The sequence below is a fragment of the Heterodontus francisci genome, chromosome 18, assembly GCF_036365525.1.
Source record: "Heterodontus francisci isolate sHetFra1 chromosome 18, sHetFra1.hap1, whole genome shotgun sequence".
Lineage (NCBI taxonomy): Eukaryota > Metazoa > Chordata > Chondrichthyes > Heterodontiformes > Heterodontidae > Heterodontus > Heterodontus francisci.
The window spans coordinates 3,109,721-3,130,144 of record NC_090388.1 but is presented as its reverse complement, the minus strand read 5'-3'; the positions used below and the strand labels follow the sequence as shown (position 1 = coordinate 3,130,144).

At 44.2% G+C, this 20,424-nt stretch overlaps 1 protein-coding gene across 1 annotated transcript in view; it reads right to left on the bottom strand.

Annotated features, from left to right (window-relative positions):
• syt1a (synaptotagmin Ia) overlaps positions 1-19,906 on the bottom strand; it is a 632,547-nt gene extending 612,641 nt beyond the window's left edge. The window contains exon 1 of the mRNA XM_068050105.1: positions 19,779-19,906. The gene's annotated coding sequence lies outside the window, so the exon portion shown is untranslated. The remainder of the gene's footprint in view (positions 1-19,778) is intronic.
• Between the last annotated feature and the right edge of the window lie 518 nt (positions 19,907-20,424).

The window sequence follows — 20,424 nt, the reverse complement described above, 5'->3', positions numbered from 1 at the left end:
ATGCAGGGTTATGGGGAGAAGGCAGGGGAATGGTACTGAGGGGGTTGCTCTTTCAGAGAGCAAGTGTGGACATGATGGGCTGAATGGCCTCCTTCTGCACTGTAACAATTTTGTGTAATCCAGAGGCCTGGATGAATCCTCTGGAGACATGCATTCAAATTGCAGACAGCAGCTGGGAAATTTAAATTCAATTAATTAAATAAATCTGAAATAAAAACCTAGTCTCAGTAATGGTGTCCATGAATCTAAGGGATTATTGTAAAATCCCATTTGATTCATTAATGCCCTTTAGGGAAGGAAATCTGCTGTCCTTACCCAGGCTGGCCCAGATGTGACTACAATCCACAGCAAACTGGTTGACTCGTAACTGCTCTCTGAAATGGTCAGGTTGTATTAAACTGTTATGGAAAAGTCAAGTCAAATCAGAATAAAACCAGGCTGAAAACGCAGCATTCACCTAGGAACTGGATACATCTACACTGTCACTGGGTCAAAATCCTGGACTCCTCCCCACCTAACAGCACTGTGGGTGTACCTACATCACATGGACTGCAGCGGCTCACCACCACCTTCTCAAGGGCAATTAGAGATGGAAATAAATGCTGGCCTTGCCAGTGATGCCCACATCCCTGAGAATGGCAACATTGATGGCCAAGTAACAGACCACTCTGGGCGCAATAGTGAGCAGCAATTTGATGGAAAAGAATTTGAAACCAAAGTGACGTTTTTATGATAAAGCGAAAGGATTGACCTAGATGTTTGCTCGGTTTTCTTCAGATATTATAGCTTTCACAGTGCTTCAATTCTGCATAAATTTTGACTTCATGGCACAGACAACATCTCAGAACTAGTCTTAAGCACAGTGATGATTAACCATCTGTAATTAACCATTTTGAAGAAAATGTTATCAGGACAGAATGAATGAATATCCAATTCTGCTTTCATGCCATGAGCATTCTTTCTGTGTGATTTTGATAGAAGTATTCTGTGCATGGGGTTTGCAGAGGGGCAGCCTGTTAAACTCCAGAATGCTTGTTACGGAAGGATAATGCTGGAGCCAATCTTTACTCAGTTTCACATTTATGGTACAGAGTGAAAAGGATTACAAACATGTAGCTCCTCACTCAACCCTTCACCGGTCTCAGTAAGTGTCTACTTATAAGTGCTCAAGTAAGACCCCAATTAAAACCCTCCATCTGCATATAATCAAACAATTGATACACAATTAACAGATTCCCTTCTTTCTTTATTAATCCAAATTGTATTATAACACACAAGCATTTCAAAATAAATTCCATTTTGGGTACAAAGTATTACATTGTGAGATGCTCCTTCTCTGGCACCCGAATAATTTCTTTGTACTAGCATTTCTTTTTGTGAAACAATCGGATAGCTGATGACTTGCATCTACCCATTTAAATTTGGAGATTTCCTTTCTCTCCAGCATTTGTTTCAATCCAGCAAGGTCAATACGTAGTGTTTACTCACTCACACTTTTTGTAAACTGTACATTGTCCTACAAAGAACGATTATCTACATGGAATAAAAAGGACAGTAGCAACATGGATACGAAATTGGCTGAGTGACAGGAAAGAGAGAGTAGCGGTTAATGGATGTTTTTAGGGCTGGAGGAAGGTTTGTAGTGGAGTTCCCCAGGATCAATGTTGGGACCCTTGCTTTTCCTGTTATATATTAATGCCCTACACCTTGGTGTACAGGGCACAATTTCAAAGTTTGCAGAAACTTGGAAGCATTGTGACCTGTGAGGAGGATAGTGTAGAACTTCAAAAGGACATAGACAAGTTGGTAAAATGGGCAGACAGGTGGCAGATGAAGTTCAATGCAGAGAAATGTGAAGTGGTTCATTTTGGTAGGCAGAACATGGAGAGACAATATAGAATAAAGGGTACAATTCTAAAGGGGGTGCAAGAGCAGAGGGACCTGGGTGTATATGTGTATAAGTCATTGAAGGTGGCAGGACAGGTTGAGAGAGCGGTTAATAAAGCATACAGTATCCTGGGCTTTATTAATAGGGACATAGAGTACAAGAGCAGGGAGGTTATGTTGAACTTGTATAAGACACTAGTTCAGTCTCAACTGGAGTACTGCGTCCAATTCTGGGCGCGCACTTTAGGAAAAACGTGAGAGCATTGGACAGAGTACAGAAAAGATTCACAAGAATGGTTCCAGGGATGAGGAACATCAGTTATGAAGATAGATTGGAGAAGTTAGGAATGGTTTTCTTGAAGAGAAGGCTGAGAGGTGATTTGATGGAGGTATTCAAAATCATGAGGGGTCTGGACAGAGTAGATGGAGAGAAACTGTTAACATTCGCGAAAAGATCAAGAACGAGAGGGCACAGATTTAAAGTATTTGATAAGAGAAACAAAAGTGACATGAGGAAAAACGAGTGGTTAAGGTCTGGAATGTTCTGCCTGAAAACATGATGAAAGCAGGTTCAACTGAAGCATTCAAAGGGGAATTAGACAGTTCTATGAAAAGGAAGAATGTGCAGGGTTATGGGGAGAAGGCAGGGGAATGGAACTGAGGGAGTTGCTCTTTCAGAGAGCCAGTGCAGACACGATGGGCTGAATGGCCTCCTTCTGCACTGTAACAATTCTGTGATTGTGATACATAACATTCAATGGTATCCTATCAGTATGTTCCTTGTTCAGAATTTCACCCAAAATATTTGACAAATAGAACCACATATCCACTGCCTCCACAAGACCCAGTGTTTCCGCAGCGCAAGTGCTTTTAATAACCCGTTTTATTTTCTTAGCCTCCCAAGCTAAAGGACATTTCCTATTTTCACCCATCAGAAATATTATGAAACCAGCTGCACTCGAATACCCATCAGAAAGATTAGCATGTGAAGCATCACTAAAAATTATTAGCTTCATGCTCTTTGGGTCACCTAAGGATGGGAACTTCAGTACACATTTCTCCAGATTTAGTTTTTTCAACATTTTATTTGCCTTTAAAACATTCTCAATTTTTGGATGTTTCATCATCGTGCTTAACTCCAGCACATCAAAACTAGCATCAGGCCTAGTCTGAGAGCACAACCAGTTTAATTGACCCACCAGGCTTCGCAATTGCTCAGTCTCTGCTTTAGATAGATCATCATTTTTATGTGATGACCTAACATGATGAACCAGAATGGGAGTAACACTCTATAAATAGGATTGTTGATTTAAAGTTATTCCAGACTTAGTCTGCTTCATATCTAAACCAATATATTTAAAAGCCCCACAAGCCTGACTCCTAATCTTAAATTCTGCCCTAATCTTAATAATATATTTCTCAAAATTCACAGTACCGTCCCATAAGAAATCATCAACATCCATCTTTAACATGCCTGAAAATTTCCCTTTATGATACCAATAAAACATTGCAGGATCTGCTTTTAGTTTGTCATGCAGGCCCCACCTGCCAAGAATGAGGCATATTAATTTTGTCATATGAACATTGATTTTAAACTTGCTGGGAAGAAAAGACAGCCTGTTACAAGGGCTGCCAGATACTTAGCTGAAAATTATTTGCATACTAACAGACAGTGCTTGGAGACAAAAAGACCATTCCTAACACATTCAATCCAGAATGGAATTTGATCACCAGACATTGAAGGTGTAAGGAAGAACATTCCAGAGACTGCTAAGGTGATACAATCCACAAAAGCCAGGACTGGTAAAACCAGCTGTCACATGACTAACTGGCTGGTCCAGGGTTTTTTGAATGAAACAGAGTTTTTGAACTCAAAGACTGTTCGCTCCTGGAGTGAGAAGATCTCTCCTGTCTGCTCCCATCTCTCTCTCACAAGCCACTGGACGCACTGAGGACACATGAACTTCAAGAGAGAAAAGTATCCTGCAGCGACCAAGGTTTGAGAAGAATACTGGGCCCCAACAAAAAGCAAGATCTATCTACAATCAAGGATTTTACAACGAGCTCGAAGAACAGTATCCAAAACCATCTTCAATTTTTCCACTTTATTTCTTCTGCTCTTTTCTGTCTCTATCTGCATGTGTGTATTGCGTAAGCTTGCTAGTGTGGGTGTGTCATGTATCTGTATATGTTAACCGAATTAGAGTTTAAGTTTAATAAAGTTCAAACTTTTTTCTTTAAACACAAGAAAACCTGTTTGGCTAGTTTCCTTGCCTTATAATTTGAAGTTAGTGAACAAGGATTCACTAAGGGGGAGCTAAAAAAATGATGTGCTTAAAATTAAACCCTGTTATGGTAAGACCAGGTGAAGGCTGAGAGGGAACCCTAGACCCCTTTCTCACCTGGTCGTAACAAGTTGAACACAACCAATTATCAACAAAACAGATCTCACTGAGAAATACCACACCCTGGAAGCACCATTAAGGTCATAGATGCATTTGTTCAGTTTCCATAGTTTTCCTTCTGCATCTGCTGCCTCTTTGGGTGCTTTCAGAAACACCTCTCTCTGAAAAGTATCACCCTACAGAAATGCGGCTTTTCGAACCATAGAAAAATTATGGCACAGAAGGAGGCCATTCAGCTCATCGTGTCCGTGCTGGCCAAAACAACTAGCCGCCCAATCTAATCCCACCTTCCAGCACCTGGTCAATGGATCTACACTCCCATGAATATGTGGCCAAAACAGCCAAAAAGATTTTCAAGATTATTTTTCCAGCTGCAGGAGAGTCCATTCTAACATCGGTATCACCCAGTCACTCTTCAAAACCCATCGCAACTAGCCTCACTTTAGCCTTATAAGTTCCATCAGGAAGGACTTTTTCAGTACAAATCCATCGATGTGACAAGACTGGCTGTCCCCTATCTGTTACCTCAGAATAAACTCCAAACTCTCTCCAACTCTCTAATTCCTTTATTTTGCTTCTCTTATTAATTTATCCTTAAATTTATTGGTGGCCACTAAAAACTTCACAGTTACGAGGACTTCTTTTAGTTCTATTCAGAGACTGCTCTCTAGCCTTCGTTTCCTTGTGGAATCTGCTCAAACTACAAATAGCACTTTGATGTCTTTCGGGACTACTGCTAAGAAGATCTCTTTTGCGTATTATCGGAGGCTCTTTCGCCAGTACACGATTGCTTCCTTACGCAAGAATCACTTCCAGACCCACTATTAGAACTTGCACTGTGCTTTCTTATCCTCCACTCTTTCACCCCATTCTGCCAGTCCAGGAACTTGCTTCTTGGCCATCATCTTGACCATTTAACCAATACTTACACTTGCCTGTAGATTTTCCTGCACGTCCCACAATTGTTGCATCCCTCCATCTATTAGACCCCTCTGGAATATATTTCACCCGAGTACCTACTGGGGTCAATTGTCCTTTGGATGTGATAGCTCTTTCTTGAGCGTCATGATCCCTCACATTACTATCCAACACTTGATCTACTGTATTCTGTTCCTCAGGACCTTAATCACAAAACACATGAGTATTTGAGGTACAAGGTACCTCTTTTCCCCTTATCAACTGCTCACACACCACCTGACTTGGAACTATATCACCGTTCCTTCACTGTTGCTGGGTCAAAATCCTGGAACTCCCTTCCTAACAGCACTGTGGGTATACCTACCCCAAATGGACTGCAGCGGTTCAAGAAGGCAGCTCACCACCACCTTCTCAAGGGCAATTAGGGATGGGCAATAAATGCTGGCCTGGCCAGCATCGCCCACATCCCATGAACGAATTTTAAAAAAAGATTCTGAGATTTTGATAATTGTTATGAAAACTCACATGCTAAATAGAAAATTTTAATTTCATTAAGTGGAACTTTGCCTGAAACTTTTACTGGAAATTGTTGCAAATAACTTTTAAACAGAAAACCTAGCAGCTAAGATGGCCACGCCAATTTGCACATGAATCAGCAACAGAGCAGACTGGAGACAAACATGATTGAATCAGCCTAGCCAGAACAATGGAGTGCTGTCTGATTCAATTACCTGAGATAACCTCATCAATGGCATCATCAAGAGTCATCGACACCCATTGACTTTGAAAGAGCCAACGCCCCCCCCCCCCCCCCCCCCCCCACCAAGGATGTCTGGGAAGCCTGAGGGGGAGAGCCTTGAATTTCAAAGAAAATTCCAGAAGAACCTTAAACACAAAGAAGTGGTCGTATCATGTGACTGCTTGTGCAACTTTGGGAGTTTGAGAGTTGTGACTCAGAAGGTAGATAGTAACTGAGCTCCAGCAAGGGAACAGCTCTGTCTCTCTCCAGTAAAGATGCAGAGGAGCCTCGGCTGCACCTACCAAGCCTCAAACCTACAGCCATCAATCAGGGGACAAAGATAAAGCCCCTCCTCTGCCGTCTGGAACCTGAGAAGCAAGCCCCAACCATGCATGTGGCCCAGCGGGGACTTCAGGACTACAATTTCAACTAAGAACCCTGGAACTAAGATTCAGTATTTAAATTCCATTTATTACGGACTCTACGCCAACCTCCCAACTCTGTCTAACCCTTTGTAATCTATTTGTGTGTGTGTGGCTTTTGTGTGAATGTGGGCATGGATGCGTAGTGTATTTTAGTTATTTTAACTGGTTTAGAGCGATAAGGATAATAAACTTACATCTTTCTTGTTTAAACTCAAGAAAGCCTGTCTGATTGGGTCATTGGCAATTGTATTAGAGGAACAGAAGCAGGTGCTCATGGAGGTGATAAGTTCAATCACTGTAAAAAGAATAAACCCTGTTGTGGTCAAACCAGTGAAGGGGCGAAAGGGAAGCCCGAGACCCCTTCCTCACCTGGTTGTAACATAATAAATCCCAATGAATCACGAGGAATGAACCTTAACAGTTTGATTTCCATACTTGGTAACTATTGTCTTACCATCACGACTGTTTACCTTTCCAGGGCCCTTCCGTTTCCTATGATCCTCTGTTCCATAATACACCAAATCTCCTGAAGTTCTGCCTCAGATGGCCTTATATGATGCCTCAGTGCTTTCCAATTCTCTCAGAGACCTCAGCGTTGTTAGAAGCCCGTCTCCTTGCATGTAAAGCATTCAGATGTACAGAAAAGAAATGGAACTAATTGTAGGACCTTCTAGAACGGGAGGGCTGTCACACAGCACAGAAGACAATTTGGGATTCCATGCGTAACCAATTGATAGGGGCTATATCCTACAACCATCTGAACTGAATTCTTTGCATGAACCGCCCATGCCCAGGGCAGTTGTCAACTTGCAGTTTGGCTGATTAGCTAAGATTTTATGTAACATTTCATCAACCACTGTGTGATTCCTTTCACAAAACCCATTGCTGAAAGGATTTTTAGCTGCAGTATTCATAACCATATTGTTCATGTTTTCACACGTGTCTTTGAACTCGTCATTGGCAAATTCCCCACCATTATCAGTCAGAAACTTAGTTAGTGCCCCAAGTCCAGTCCCTATCCATTTCTCCATAACTTTGTCAATAATCACCCTTTTGTCCTTGCTATTTATTATTGTAGAAAGACTAAATCTAGTTGCTAGGTCTATAAAATGTAGAATGAAAATATTCTTGTCTTTGTCCCACACCTTTAAATCCATGGCAAGTACCTTATTAAAGGAACATGCCAATGGAAGGCTGACAATAGGACATGATGGTATCCTCCCATACTTTTTACAAATTTCACACTTTTCACTAATCTCTTTTATTATCGTTGTATACTCCTCATCAGTCACAACTGCATCTTTTAGGAGGGTTTTAGATCTGACAAGGAGGGTGAGCAAATTGTCTGTGTAACTTTAAGATAATTTGCTCTTTATCTCTGATTCGTAACACCTGATGCCATCAATACTTCTCTAACACTCTGACTAGAAACATCAGGTTTTGTTAAGGATATACAATAATGCCCTGAATGGGTAAACTGTAAATTCACTGACTTCCCAAAAACAATTGCCTTATCATTCTCCATATCAAGTTTCATTTGTGCCTTTTTCATTGAAGGCTTATTTAAGAGTAAAGGTATCTCACTAGAGATTACATCAGTACTGATAAAGTGGCTTACTCCAGCTTGGAATTACTACTCTCTTCAGTGACTTCAATGTGTTGTCATCACCAAACCTAAAGACGGTAGTACTTTTATACTCCTTAACCTTGTATCAATCCTCACTACTAAGTGAATCCAGATAACACTGTAACTAGTTACACATACTATCAATGTGAAAGCACTATCCAATACAGCACAGTTGAATGAGTCTGCAACTAACATATTCATCACAGGACTAAAACTCCTTGTGATTAGTACAATTTGTTCAGATTCATCATCATCTTCCTCTTCTGCCTTAGAATTCTCTGTTGCGCTTAGTGCAGTTCATTGCATAATGATACCACATATGAAACACCTATTAACTGTTCCTTGGGCATTCCTGGGAATCATTCACTTCTGATTGCTGTTCCGATTCTGTCTTCCACTGTAATAGTCAGACCTGCTAAATGTGCTTTCATCCTCATTCCTCCTGTCTTTAACTCTTCCATTGTACTTACGCCTGCTTCCAGTATCTGGACCATTTTGAAATCTAGTAAACATTGAGTCCTCAATTCTTTGTGACCCTACAGAATGCCCTGCTTGCTCTACCATGGCTGCAGGAAATGACTGTTCCCCCAGGAATTTATTTAAGGCAGCAGACATTTGATTCAACAGAGAGTCTTTGTCCAAGAATCAAACTCCAGCTAGAACCAAGAGCCTGTCCATATGTGACACCCCAGCATAATCTAAGAATGTAAATGCTAGCACTGAACTAGGGATCTCCAAATTGAATTTCCTCAATCTTCTATCCAGTCTGTTAAAGTCCATGATATATTCCTCCATTGAATAACCATCTGTTTTCTGAAATCTATCAAAGTCTGACCATGCCTCATAAGCATTCAATAGATCATCTTTCTTGTAAATTTCATCCAAGAATTCTAACAGAAGATCCAACCCTTCATCAGAATCCAGCTGGTAAGCATCCAGTTCACAAAACACGTTACTTCTGATTTTACTTTTGGGAGGAAGTGACAACACCAAGGCCGTACCTTGTTTCCTCTTTGGTAGAGATGTAACCCATGTCTACATATACACTTCATTCTTCCACTGGTCATATGGTTCAGACTCAGAGAGCATCGGAGGGTAATCATACCCTAACAATTTACATTTGCTTTCTGCCATATTTTCCACAATAGCCCTTGAGATTTTAATTTTCTATGTAAGAAAAAATACTTAGTTTCCAACCTTCAGCCTTAGACAAGCATCGCCTGCTACCATGTTAAATTCCAGAAAGCTTGTTGTGGAAGGATAATGTGGAGCCTATATTTACTCAGTTTCACATTTATTGTACAGGTAAAAGGATTACAAACATGTAGTTCCTCACTCAAAACTTTTTACCAGTCTCAGTAAGTGTCTGCTGATAAGTGCTCAGGCAAGACCCCAATTAACAACCTCCACCTGCCTATAATCAATTAATTGAAACACAATTAACAGATTAACACAGCCAACAATTGAGTTGCCCAAGCCAGGTGCTGCCACAGACAACAGAAATCTTTCCACCATTCTCCCTCACCAACCACTGCAGTGAGATGTATGAGCATGTTACATGAGCCTGTCAATCATGACTGGGTGTATCTATCAACAGTTATACTCACTGACCACAAACACAGAAGCTCAGTGGTGAGGCTGAGGATGGTGGTCGGGGGAAGGAATAAGAAACATTTAAAATCAGAAAAAGGAACAAAAGGTTAAAAAATGTATTTCTATTGGTAGGAAAATATAACAACTTGCATTTATATAAATCTTTTAACATGAAAAAACATCCCAAGTCTCTTCACAGGAGCATTATCAGACAACAATTTTAACATTGAGCAAAAGAAGACGATATTAGGATGGGTGACCTGAAACTTAGCGGTAGGTCATATGAATGGTCTTAAATAAGATAGAGGTAGAGAGGCAGAGGGGTTTAGGGAGGGTATTCTGGAGCTCTGGGCCTAGACAGTGGAAAGCATGACCACCAAAAGTGAACAGATATGAGTGAGTGACGAGAGCCCAGCACCTGAAGGTAAATATTGGATGCGCAAAGGGGATTAGAAGGAAACTTTTTCATCCAGAGTTATCAGAATGCTTTGCCAGAAGGGGTGATGGATGCTAAATTGATGGCAGCATTGAAAAATATATTGCTAATTACTTAAAAAAGTGCACAGGGAGAAAACAGAATAATGAATCTGTAAAATCAGCCTTTAGAAGAGACATAAATTCAGTACAAAAAACAAGGGCCGAATAGCCTCCTTATTTGCTGACATTTCTAGGTTTCTTTTTTAAATTCACTCTCAGGTGTGGGTGTTGGCAGCATTTATTGCCCATCCCTAGTTGCCCTGAGAAGATGGTTCTGGCCCTGCCTCTTGAATCCCTGCAGTCCACGTGGTGAAAGTGCTCCCACAAAGTAACCAGCACCAATGCTGATAAATTAGGCAAAAGGTGATATCAGTGAAGGGAAAAATCAAACAGTGCCTTTTTGGTTGCGGGGAGAAGTCAGTAGATTAAGTCATCAGAGTCATCCGCCTTGCACATTGTGCCTCATGAAGAAATCGAAGCCCTTGGTTTAATTTCTTCGCTCTCCTTCCCTCAGTCAATATGGTAGGGTTTTCAAGCTGATTAACAGGCCACAAGGAGAATGCTCTGTCAATAACCTATGGGCTCTCATAATACATACAATCAGGAGCACCCACCCATCCACAGACACAAGTATTCCACTGGCTGTCAACCCAGAGCTTTGATCTGGTCTCTGCTCAACTGGAACTGTTCGGAATGGGTTTCACATCCCACATCTTCTAGTCTCAGAGGTGGGAATACAATCACTGAGCTAAAGGCTCAATCAAGAAATTGAAATGAAGGAAGGTAACTCAAGGATAAATAGTTCTAAAAACCAAAAAAAAAACACAAACACAATCAAATAAAGAATCCCAGCATCACAAACTTGATTCTGCTTCAATGGGTTGTTTACCAAAGACATCAACTGAAAGGCAAGTCTAGATATGGGAACTCAATTACCATGTGCTATACCTACAACCCTTAGGAGACAAACCATCAGCAGCTTCACACAAGTACATGCAGATACTACATTCTTGAAAACACAAAACAGATTTTTTCTCTCCGGACTAGACAGCTGTCAGAACATGCTTGATTTGGTTGACCTAGTCACAAAGCTTTAAAAAGCCAGAGTTAAAGAAAACTATAGAGAGCCTATGAAGAAGTGCCCCAGACTCCTGATCCTCATCTACAAGAGCTATTAATAACGTTCAGCATCTGTTACACCTTTAAGAACTGAGTTTTATATTTCACGTTCCACTTGTTTGATACAAACAAGGCTTCAAACTATTCCCTTTGACGCTTATAGTGAAGTACAATGTATGCATATATACTTCATGATAAAACAAAATAATAAAATAAGTAAACAACTAAATCCAGGCTCCCAGTATAAAATATTCAGAATTACTTCTGAATTATACGTCCTTTCATACTAGAATTAAGTTTACAGTTGAAATGACGGTTTTAAGCTGGCAAGCTTGAGGTTTGAACAACACATCACATGGTCTTACATAATATTTACAGCGCAGAAACAAGTCACTCAGCCCATCTGCTCCGTGCTGGTGTTTATGCTTCACACGAGCCTCCTCCCACCCCACTTCATCTCACCCTATCAGCATATCCTTCTATTCCTTTCTCCCGCATGTGTTTATCCAGCTTCCCTTTAAATGTATCTATACTATTCACATCAACCACTCCCTGTAGTACTGAGTTCCACTCTCTGGCTAAAGAAGTTTCTCACGAATTCCTGATTGGATTTATTAGTGACTATCTTATATTTATGGCCACCCTAAATGTGGAACCATCTTCTCTAAATCTATCCTATCAAACTCGTTCATAAACTTAAAAGACCTTAATCAGATCACACCTCAGTTTTCCCTTTTCGAGAAGAAAGATAACATTAGCTGTTCAGTCTTTCCTGATAGTTCCTCTCAGTTCTGGTATCATCCTAGTAAATCTTTTATTCCACCATCTCCACAGCCTCTCTATTCTTTTTACTACTTACGACCTAATGCACCGATAGGGTAACTACCAGTCAATCACTGTCTGGTTTCACATGAATTCAATGGTAACACTCACCTCTGCTCCACTTTGGTTCGAATAATGTTGCTCATATTGACAATATTTTTTTTTGTTCTATCAGTATGGTGGATAAGAACATAAGAAATAGGAGCAGGAGTAGATGGAGCAATTTGTAATTAAAGGGGAAAAAAATCTATGATAAAAGCAAAATACGGCAGATGCTGGAAATCTGAAATAAAAACAGAAAATGCTGCAAATACTCAGCAGGTCTGGCAGCATCTGTGGAGTGAGAAACAGAGTTAACGTTTCAAATCTGTGACCTTTCATCAGAATTGCCAGTTCTGATGAAAGGTCACTGACCTGAAACATTAACTCTGCTTCTCTCTCCACAGATGCTGCCAGACCTGCTGAGTATTTGCAGTATTTTCTGTTTTTATTAGGGCAAAATCTATTAATTATTTTCCTCCTCTACAAAGATAGAAATACATTACCAATTCATCAATCTATCCACACTTACACTGGCCAATCCATTCAACCACCCATTGAATCACTCATCCACAAACCCATCTACTCACCCATCTATCTACCTGCCAACCCCTACACCCTTTACACCCTTTGCCCAGCCACGCTTGTATCCACTCAGTCATCCTCCCATTCACCCCTACATGTTAAAATAATCAAGGTGGAATTAATCAGAACTGAGGACATAGAATTTTACCAAATCTTATGCACAGCTTCATTTAGCAGCATAAAACTGAGGGTTACCAAAAATATTACAAGATGAACAAACATTTTGCATCAAAGAGGACACATTCTAGAAGATAAGCACTCTGTTGCTACCCTAGTGAGAGATAATGGGTGTAAGAGGGAATTTGCGACATGGGGGAAACAGTCAGAGGTAACAAGTACTTTTATCAAAATGATTCTGATTTGAGTACGCTCTGCATAAGTCAAAAGAAAATCATTAGATATCTTGGATGTGTTTCATGGAGACAAGATTGAGTTCATGTTTTTTTTGTATCCATTCATGAGATGTGAGATTGCCATTGAACTGCTGCAGTCCATGTGGTGTAGGTACATCCACAGTGTTGTTAGGGAGTTCCAGGATTTTGATCCAGCAATAGTGAAGGAATGGTAATATATATCCAAGTCAGGACGGTGTGTGACTTGGAGGGAACTTGCAGATGGTGGTGTTCCCACGTATCTGCTGCACTTGTCCTTGTGGTAGAGTTCGTGGGTTTGGAAGGTGCTGTCGAAGCAGCCGTGGGTGAGTTGCTGCAGTGAATCTTGTACATGGTACATACTGCTGCCACTGTGCATCGGTGGTGGAGGGAGTGAATGTTGAAGGTGGTAGATGGAGTGCCGATCAAGTGGGCTGTTTTGTCCTGGATGGTATTGAGCTTCTTGAGTGTTGTTGGAGCCCCACTCATCCAGGCAAGTGGAGAGTATTCCAACACACTTCTGACTTGTACCTTGTAGATAGTGGGCAGGCCTTGGGAGGTCAGGAGGTGAGTTACTTGCTGCAGGATTCCTAGCCTCTGACCTGCTCTTGTAGCCACGGTATTTATGTGGCTACTCCAGTTCAGTTTCTGGTCTAATCCCCAGGATGTTGATAGTGGGAATTCAGCGATGATAATGCCGTTGAATACCAAGAGGAGCTGGTTAGATTCTCTCTTGTTGGAGATGCACTTGTGTGGTGAAAAGATTACTTGCCACTTATCAGTCCAAGACTGAACATTGTCCAGGTCCTGTTTCATATGGAGACAGGCTGCTTCAGTATCTGAGTAGTTGTGAATGGTGCTGAACATTGTACAATTATCAGCAAACATCCCCGCTTCAGACCTTATGATGGAGAGAAGATCATTGATAAAGCAGCTGAAGATGGTTGGGCCGAGGACACTACCCTGAGGAACTCCTGCAGTGATGTCCTGGGACTGAGATGATTGGCCTCCAACAACCACAACCATCTTCCTTTGTGCTAGGTATGACTCCAACCTGTGGAAAGTTTTCTCCCTGATTCCCATTGATTCCAGTTTTGCTAGGGCTCCTTGATGCCATACTCAGCCAAATGCTGTGTTTATGTCAAGGGCAGTCACTCTCACCTCACCTTTTCATTCAACTCTTTTGTCCATGTTTGGACCAAGGCTGTAATGATTCTGGAGCGGAGTTGCCCTGGCAGAACACAAACTGACCATCAGTGAACAGGTTATTGCTGAGCAAGTGCCGCTTGATAGTACTGCTGCCAACTCCTTCCATCTCTTTGCTGATGATCGGAAGTAAACTGATAGGGTGGTAATCAGCCGGGTTGGATTTGTCCTGCTTTTTGTGGACAGGACATACCTGGGCAATTTTCCACATTGCAGGGTAGATGCCAGTGTTGTAGCTGCACTGGAACAGCTTGGCTAGGGGCGCGGCAAGTTCTGGAGCACAGGTCTTCACAGCCCATAGCTTTTGCAATATCCAGTGCCTTCAGCCGTTCCTTGGTATCACGTGGAGTGAATCAGATTGGCTGAAGGCTGGCATCTGTGATGCTGGGGACATCAGAAGGAGGCAGAAATGAATCATCCACTCAGCACTTCTGGCGAGTTTCTCTGTATCTACCTTATTGAACTCTGTTTAATATTTTAGACACCTCATTCAGACCAGCTTCAATCTTTAATACTCAAGGGAATATAAACCAGGTTTATGCAACCAGTTCTCAATTTAACCCTCTAAGCCCCAGTGTTATTCTAAATTCCTTGGCAATCCATTCCACACATTTACCATATTCAGTCGAAAGTGCAACAGTCTGAGCTGTCTGTGCACATTCCATCTGAGAATTTAAGCTGTTTCTGGAGTCAATAGCAATCTCAAACAAGTCATCCCGGTTTAATTCACCTAATCCCTCAAGAATCTTGAACAATAACTCCCCTTCCGGAATAAATAGGATCTTCAGCCTCTCCTTATAGCAGCTGTGCCTTAAGCTAAAGATGGGTTGAGTTGTTCATTCCTGCACTGCCTCTAACCCAGTATTTCAGTGCTGCCCAGGATCGCACTCCAGGTTTTCATGGATTTGTGCTGTTAGCAGGTTGAGGATAGAGCTGGACTTGGTGATGGAAAGAGTCAGCAGTCTATTTACATCACTCCCCGTCTCACCTATCGAACCAAGTCAAGATTACCTCCTTGACATTGGAGGAAATATTTTTGAAAAATGTTGTTCTTTGAAAGCCAAGGTTTATTTCAAAAGCTCCCCACTATGTTTGATTCTGAGGACAATGCAGATTGAACAAAGCCACACTTTCCAAGTAAAGCCCAATGGTAAAACAGTTAAAATTCTGCTTGAGCCTGATCCCAAATCATCAGCTTAGTACTGATGTACTTTACATTTACCACGTAAAATAGCAGTGAATTCTCGCTTAAGGCAAGAGCAAGTTTAACGAGCTGATAATTGACAAAATTGCTTCCCCTACTCTGTAAACTGTTGGCAGTGCAGGGATCTGCTAATATTACTGACACTCCACTTTTCCTCTGTAACTAGCTTCACTGGACTTGTCCCACAGTTTGTATTTAGTGACATTTGTGCAGACTGTTTGGTTTGTTATGTAGTTATACCTAGGCTGAGAAGCCCATGTGTGTCTAGTGGGTAATGAAATCTAAACCAGGATAATAAATCAGTAAATAAATATGAATGTGTCATATTATAGGCAGAGATAACAAGACAGTGACAATAAGAAATATCCTTGACCTTCGCACAGTCCCTGTGTCCAGAATTCAACTCTGCAATATTGAATACGAACATACGAATCCTGCCTTCTAAAAACCAATGCAAAGAGTCTGAATTAAATTCAGTTTGATAATCGTTTCCCCGGTCACTGATGGATATTAACTAAAGGATATGAAAGCTAACATGTCCCTTGATAGCAGAGAAACGATTTATTCCGGGAGGCGACATCTGTCTGCAGTTTCGGGCCAAATGCTTTCCGCTGATTTCGGGCAGTGTTTGCACCTTTTCCAGCTCCCTGAGCCCGGAGATTTCATTCTGCACTTCCTCATCTGAGAGGAATCACTCATCTGGGACTGATCAGTGATAGCAAAAGGCTGTGTGTGTGTTGGGGGGAGGGCAGTGAGTGTGTGGGGGGAGTGAGTGTGAGTCTGGGGGTAGTGCGTGTGAGTGTGTGGGGGGGGGGGGAGTGTGTGTGAGTCTGGGGGGTGAGTGTGTGTGTGGGGGGAGTGAGTGTGAGTCTGGGGGTAGTGCGTGTGAGTGTGTGGGGGGGGGGGGAGTGTGTGTGAGTCTGGGGGGTGAGTGTGTGGGGTGAGTGAGTGTGTGTGTAGGGGGAGTGAGTGTGAGTCTGGGGGTAGTGCGTGTGAGTGTGTGGGTGGGGGGAGTGTGTGTGAGTCTGGGGGGAGTGAGTGTGTGGGGGGAGTGAGTGTGAGTCTGGGGGGAGTGAGTGTGTGTGTGTGTGGGGGGGGAGTGAGTGTGAGTCTGGGGGGAGTGTGTGTGTGGGGGAGTGAGTGTGTGTGTGTGTGTGGGGAATGAGTGTGAGTCTGGGGGGAGTGTGTGTGTGGGGGGAGTGAGTGTGAGTCTGGCAGGAGTGAGTGTGCGTGTGTGGGGGGAGTGAGTGTGAGTGTGTGTGTAGGGGAGTGAGTGTGAGTGTGTGTAGGGGAGTGAGTGTGTGGGGGGAGTGAGTGTGTGTGGGGGGAGTGAGTGTGTGTGGGGGGAGTGAGTGTGAGTGTGTGTGGGGGGAGTGAGTGTGTGTGGGGGGAGTGAGTGTGTGTGGGGGGAGTGAGTGTGTGTGTGGGGGAGTGAGTGTGAGTGTGTGTGGGGGAGTGAGTGTGAGTGTGTGTGGGGGAGTGAGTGTGAGTGTGTGTGGGGGAGTGAGTGTGTGGGGGGGGGGAATCAGTGTGTGTGGGGGGAGTGAGTGTGAGTGTGTGTGGGGGTGTGAGTGTGAGTGTGTGTAGGGGGAGTGAGTGTGAGTGTGTGTAGGGGAGTGAGTGTGTGTGGGGGGAGTGAGTGTGAGTGTGTGTGGGGGAGTGAGTGTGAGTGTGTGTGGGGGAGTGAGTGTGTGTGTAGGGGGAGTGAGTGTGAGTGTGTGTGTAGGGGGAGTGAGTGTGAGTGTGTGTGGGGGAGTGAGTGTGAGTGTGTGGGGGAGTGAGTGTGAGTGTGTGGGGAGAGTGAGTGTGAGTGTGTGTGGGGGAGTGAGTGTGAGTGGGTGTGAGTGTGTGTAGGGGGAGTGAGTGTGTGTGGGGGGGTGAGTGTGAGTGTGTGTAGGGGGAGTGAGTGTGAGTGTGTGTGGGGGAGTGAGTGTGAGTGCGGGGAGTGGGTGTGTGTGGGGGGAGTGAGTGTGTGTGGGGGGAATGAGTGTGAGTGGGGGAGTGAGTGTGAGTGTGTGTGGGGGGTGTGAGTGTGAGTGTGTGTGGGGGGAGTGAGTGTGTGTGGGGGAATGAGTGTGTGTGGGGGAATGAGTGTGTGTGGGGGGAATGAGTGTGTGTGGGGGGAGTGAGTGTGAGTGTGTGTGGGGGGAGTGAGTGTGAGTGTGTGTAGGGGGAGTGAGTGTGAGTGTGTGTAGGGGGAGTGAGTGTGAGTGTTTGTGGGGGAGTGAGTGTGTGTGGGGAATGTGAGTGTGTGTGTGGGGGAGTGAGTGTGTGTGGGGGGAGTGAGTGTGTGTGGGGGGAGTGAGTGTGAGTGTGTGGGGGAGTGAGTGTGAGTGTGTGGGGGAGTGAGTGTGAGTGTGTGGGGGAGTGAGTGTGAGTGTGTGGGGGGAGTGAGTGTGAGTGTTTGTGGGGGGAGTGAGTGTGTGTGTGTGGGGGGGAGTGAGTGTGTGTGTGTGGGGGGGAGTGAGTGTGTGTGGGGGGAGTGAGTGTGTGGGGGAGTGAGTGTGAGTGTGAGGGGGAGTGAGTGTGTGTGGGGGGAGTGAGTGTGAGTGTTTGTGGGGGGAGTGAGTGTGAGTGTTTGTGGGGGGAGTGAGTGTGAGTGTGTGTGGGGGGAGTGAGTGTGAGTGTTTGTGGGGGGAGTGAGTGTGTGTGGGGGGAGTGAGTGTGAGTGTGTGGGGGAGTGAGTGTGAGTGTGTGGGGGAGTGAGTGTGAGTGTGTGGGGGAGTGAGTGTGTGTGGGGGGAGTGAGTGTGAGTGTGTGGGGGAGTGAGTGTGAGTGTGTGTGGGAGTGAGTGTGTGTGGGGGAGTGAGTGTGTGTGGGGGGAGTGAGTGTGAGTGTTTGTGGGGGGAGTGAGTGTGAGTGTGTGTGGGGGAGTGAGTGTGAGTGTTTGTGGGGGGAGTGAGTGTGAGTGTTTGTGGGGGGAGTGAGTGTGAGTGTGTGTGGGGGGAGTGAGTGTGTGTGGGGGGAGTGAGTGTGAGTGTGTGGGGGAGTGAGTGTGAGTGTGTGGGGGAGTGAGTGTGTGTGGGGGGAGTGAGTGTGAGTGTGTGGGGGAGTGAGTGTGAGTGTGTGTGGGAGTGAGTGTGTGTGGGGGAGTGAGTGTGTGTGGGGGGAGTGAGTGTGAGTGTTTGTGGGGGGAGTGAGTGTGAGTGTGTGTGGGGGAGTGAGTGTGAGTGTTTGTGGGGGGAGTGAGTGTGAGTGTTTGTGGGAGTGAGTGTGTGTGGGGGGAGTGAGTGTGAGTGTTTGTGGGGGGAGTGAGTGTGAGTGTGTGTGGGGGAGTGAGTGTGAGTGTGTGTGGGGGGAGTGAGTGTGAGTGTTTGTGGGGGGAGTGAGTGTGAGTGTGTGTGGGGGGAGTGAGTGTGTGTGGGAGTGAGTGTGAGTGTGTGGGGGGAGTGAGTGTGTGTGGGGGGAGTGAGTGTGAGTGTGTGGGGGAGTGAGTGTGAGTGTGTGGGGGAGTGAGTGTGTGTGGGAGTGAGTGTGAGTGTTTGTGGGGGGAGTGAGTGTGAGTGTGTGTGGGGGAGTGAGTGTGTGTGGGAGTGAGTGTGAGTGTGTGGGGGGAGTGAGTGTGTGTGGGGGGAGTGAGTGTGAGTGTGTGGGGGGAGTGAGTGTGAGTGTGTGGGGGGAGTGAGTGTGAGTGTGTGTGGAGGGAGTGAGTGTGAGTGTGTGTGGGGGAGTGAGTGTGTGTGGGGGGAGTGAGTGTGTGAGTGTTCCCTGATTGAATTACAGATTGTCACCAATCACGACCGATGGCTCTTTTCTGAGAAGCACATTTTAATTTGTGTAACACACCAACAGTCTGGAATTCGACAAAAACACCGTCTCCACGTTTATTGAACCCTCCCCACGCTGACTCTTGATTGAAACCGGGCGGATGCTCACATTTAAGTCAGGGATAGAAACATTGCTCTGGGTTAATGTCATTGCTAATCGTTCCTTATTACAGCCTTAAACCAATGCGGAGCAGAAAGCACATTCCAGCTGAAACCACAACACTGGCACCAAAGCAAATTTCTCCCTGGTTAATAGTGACAATGCCAACCAAACAGCTGTGTCCGGGTTTACAGTCTGCATTAATTCCTCTGATTACAGTTTCGACACTCGTGCTGTCATCCACCAACTTTCTGGGCACACACTGGCTTCACTGGCTACTCCCTCCCCGAGTGCGTCTCAATCATCCTGGATAAGGAATCCCGGAGGGAGCGATCCTATCCTGACAGAATCCAGGCAGCTCCGCTTGCAAGCTTGCATTTGTACCAGATTCGGAAAGGGAACATTAATTAAAGCCACACACACACACTTCCGAATAGCAGCACTTCCAGCATTCACAACCAATACAACACTGCGGAATAACAACATCGCCTTACCTGAAACGATATCCTCTTGTTAAAACAACAACAAAAACAGAAAAGCTATTGAGCTGAAGGTATCTGGAAAATAGAGACACACACACAAAAAAAGGAAGACACGTTTTTCTGCTTCTGCTAGCCAGAGGGTTGGCTAAAACTCAGTTGCCTCCTCCAGTTGAGAGCAAGTGTCTTTATAGATGAGGAGAGGGGGGCATAGCCTGTTTAACACAGCCCTGACACACTGCAGCTCTTCAGGAATCCCTCCAGTGAGAGCCCACTGCATCACTCAGTCCTTGTGTCTGATTGGACAGAGAGAAGATGCTGCCTCGCATATGTAATTCAGCAGCAATAAACAGGGAGGACTTTTTATTTTATCTTCCCATCTTTACATTTCAGAGAGTTCCTGCAAGAGCCAACTAGGGATGTATATCATGTAGAAAAATATACCGTAATCTCCCAGCAGATGGCTAGACTCCAGTCTGCAGGCTATATGTATGTACGAAGAATTCTGTGGCATGACTTTCCCAGAGGGTCTCAATACCATAAATAATATAGCATACAAATAATATCCCAAAGACCCACACGACTGTGGGAGCGGAAATAATTCCAACCAGTGATATTGTTGGTGGTGGGGGGGGGGGGGGGCGGGGTCCATGAGGTTAAG